Source organism: Mastomys coucha, unplaced genomic scaffold (assembly GCF_008632895.1).
Source record: "Mastomys coucha isolate ucsf_1 unplaced genomic scaffold, UCSF_Mcou_1 pScaffold20, whole genome shotgun sequence".
Classification (NCBI taxonomy): Eukaryota; Metazoa; Chordata; class Mammalia; order Rodentia; family Muridae; genus Mastomys; species Mastomys coucha.
In genome coordinates, this window is record NW_022196903.1 from 130,772,892 (window position 1) to 130,776,541 (window position 3,650).

Here is a 3,650-nt window from a genome sequence, read left to right on the forward strand (position 1 = left end):
ACACCAGGAGAAGTTGTCAGCTGTGCCTCTCTCAGGAAAGTGAGGATCAGCGCAGATGCAAGACCCACAAGCTTTGCAAAGCTAGCTGTCCCAGCAAGCCAAGCTCCGTCTCCATCACTCTGCAGAGTCCTGTTTATACCCTCTTTATACCCTGCAAGCATCACGTGTCCTCCACGGGCCTTGCTTCAGCAAATGTCTTGCCTCAGCGCATGCATCAAGTCTAATCAGCCCAAGTCCACAGAGTCCCAGCAAATGCCGCTCAACTACGAAACATAAGGCAGACCAATACATGTGTGTTGTTAGTGAAGAATCCTTCATCACATGTCCTTTCATGTGCCTGCTTAACAGAACATCCTCTCTCCTGTGTCTGCTTCAGCTAAACCTTCCTCCACAAGTCTGCCTTCGTCTTGCATCTGTCTCCACTTCAGGAAAACACTCCTTCATGTGTCTGGCCCAGTAGAACACCTTCCAACACAGCTGACTTTCCAAAGACCCCTTAAGGTTTCCACTTCATTTGTGTCAGGTTTTTCCTGGCCCTCTCTCAGCCCTATTCTCCTGCCTCAGTACAATTTCTATAATGTCCAATGTCTTGGCTATCATAAACTACTAGATATTCCTGATTTGATTTACTTAGGACTAAGTAAAACAATGAGTGGATAGCAATATAATTTTCTTGATTACATGATTAAGACCAGAGCACACCGTCTGTTCCCATCTATTTTCTCTAAGGTCTTAAGGTAAGGAAGACTAGTAGGTGAAGGATAGGTAATTTCGTCAGGGTGCACAGAGGAGGCACAGTTCCACTCTCCCATTGACAGCAGTTCAAGAAGTTCCTCTGATATTTTAGGGGACCCCCCATCAGGCCAAAGAGGAATCATGGCTTCAGTGCAGGGAACAATTTTAGGAGTGGCCAGTATAACACAGAGTTGGGGCTTAGGAAAGATGGAAGGTTAAGACAAAAGTTCTCCGAAGGAAAGTAAGACACACCCAGGGCATAGGCGTGGGCTTCTACAGGAAGAGCCAAGCCAGTGTTCTTACTATATACTTTAAACATGCAGGGGAACCTCCATGTGTGTGAGTATGGTCTCCTCAGATGAAGTCCCACTTCACCCTGCGCATTGAAAGGATGACGTGGACACAAAGTCACACCCTAACCCAGAAGCTCTTTGTAGGTGACAGCTGCTGGGAAGGGAAAGTCAGTTCCCTCCAATGGAGTGGTACTGTGTCAGCCTGGTGCCCAGGAATAGCTGGCCAACACAAAGCAACCTCCAGTTTTGTTTGTAAGTTTGTTGTTTGTTCTTTTGATTTGCCTGAATTGATAATTTTGAGGGAGGGAGGGAGGGAAGGAAAGAGAGAGAGAGAGAGAAAGAGAGAGAGAGAGAGAGAGAGAGAGAGAGAGGTGGGTATGTTCTGGGAAGAGTTTGGGGTGTGGTAAACATGATCAAAATATATAAAAACTTAAATAAAAAGTAAATTAAAAAATCATATTTGGGGCTGGAGAGATGTCTCAGCACTGACTGCTCTTCCAGAGGTCCTGAGTTCAAATCCCTGCAACCACAACCATCTGTAATGAGTTCTGATGCCCTCTTCTGGTGTGTCTGAAGACAGCTACAGTATACTTACATATAATAAAATAAGTCTTTAAAAAATCATATTTCATTGTCTTTATAATACTCACATGTAAGATGTCGGTGGATGTAAAGCTATTGTCCTTAAGCATTTGTCAAGGAAGCTAAATAGCTGTTGAATTTTGCCAAATCAAAATTAGATAGGGCTGAGGATCTAGCTGAGTTGTAAAAGTGCTTGTCCTGCTGTACTAACCCCTTGGCTCGATCCCCAGGACTGAGTAAAACTGGGCCTGGTGGCACATACCTGCAGGCCTAGCGCACCGGAGGTGGAGGCAAGAGGGTCAGAAGTTCAAGGTCATCCTCAGCTAAGTAGGGAGTTTGAGGCTACCCTGAAGTTCAGGAACATTGTCTCAGAAAACAAAACAACAAACTATTTAAAAAGGAAAATGAGTTAATTCAACCTACATCAATTGGAATCAGATCACTGGAGAAAGAAATCCCAAAATCCTGACTTTGTAAGCAAATTACCCAGAAATTTTTTCCACTGGTTTTTAAAAAAAGACTTATTTCTTCTCATTTTAAGTTAAGGGTGTTTTTTCCTGCATATATGTAGGTGTATCACATACATACAGGATCCCTCAGAAGCCAGAGAAGAGCATTGGATTCCACGGAACTGGACGTTTAGAGTATTATAGTGACCATGTGGATGCTGGGGATTATATCTAGGTCCTGTGCAAGAAGAGCAAGTAATGGACATTCTCCAAGGCATTCTGCACACACAGAACTTCAGATGGGCCTATTAAAGAGAACACTGCACTATGACAGAAATAAAATAGTAAACTCTTTCAGGATATTTTTATATACATAGACAACATATGCTTTGTGGTGGTTTGTATGTGCTCTGCCCAGGGAACAGCACTGTTAGAAGGTGTGGCCCTGTTGGAGGTGTGTCACTGTGGGTGTGGGCTTTAAGACCCTCATCCTAGCTGCCTGGAAGCCAGTATTGTGCTAGCAGCCTTCAGATGAAGATGTAGAACTCTCAGCTCCTGTACCATGTCTGCCTGGATGCTGCCATGCTCCTGCTTTGATGATGATGAACTGAACCTCTGAACCTGTAAGCCAGCCCCAAGAAAATGTTGTCCTTTATAAGAGTTGCCTTGGTCCTGGTGTCTGTTCACAGCAGTAAAACCCTAACTAAGACATGCTTGTATCATTTCAATGAAATCACTATGAGAGATACCTCACTATATACCTTGTCTAGAAGTTTCTACTAACAGTTCATGCAAATTTATAATCTGAGCACTGGTTTTACCCATAGAAGATACCCCAGATTAACAGAGGAAGAGAAATGAGAAATTACATTGAAATATCTAAACGAGTCTTCTATGGTTTCATGAGTGTGGGAGAGCTTGTGTGTGGTGTGTGTGTGTCTCTGTGTGTGTAAATAGATGTGTCATGCACATGTGGAGGTCAGAGGACAACTTTTGGAAGCGTCCTTCTACTGTGTAGGTTGTGGGATCAAGTTCAGCTCATCAGGCTTAGCGGAGGGTGCCTTTGCCCCAGCACACTGTGTGGCTTTAAATCCTTCAACCGCCTTCCTCCTTCCTCTGCCACATTTAATTTTTTCCTGGCTCTGTGAGTTCTAGGGTCATCCCTGCTTTACAGTGCCTTTCTACTTTCCTCTTTTGTACCCACATGAAGCCCCATGCCACCTAAACAACCCCCTTTTCTCTGCTAGAAACCTTCATTACTCTGGGACCAGAGGCATTTTGTTTTCTTCTCAGTTTCAAGCATCTATGGTGCATACTTGTTTTGGGCACAGAGCACTGCCACATACAATGTGTCATTGTCTTTCTCCCTCTCGCTTTTCCTCCCACTATACATCGTATGCCCTGGCTCAGATGCTGCCTCCAGCCAAAGCTCCCTGGTTCTTCACGGCATCTTTTGCTTGGACTCTCACAAGCATAAGACTTGGTGCTCCTTCCGTTTGATATTGCGCTTGTGGCTTGTTTTTTATTGTCTTCTTAGAGGTTACAAATTCATGAGAGATCTGTTCAAGTATATTCAACTTTTAAAAGTAAA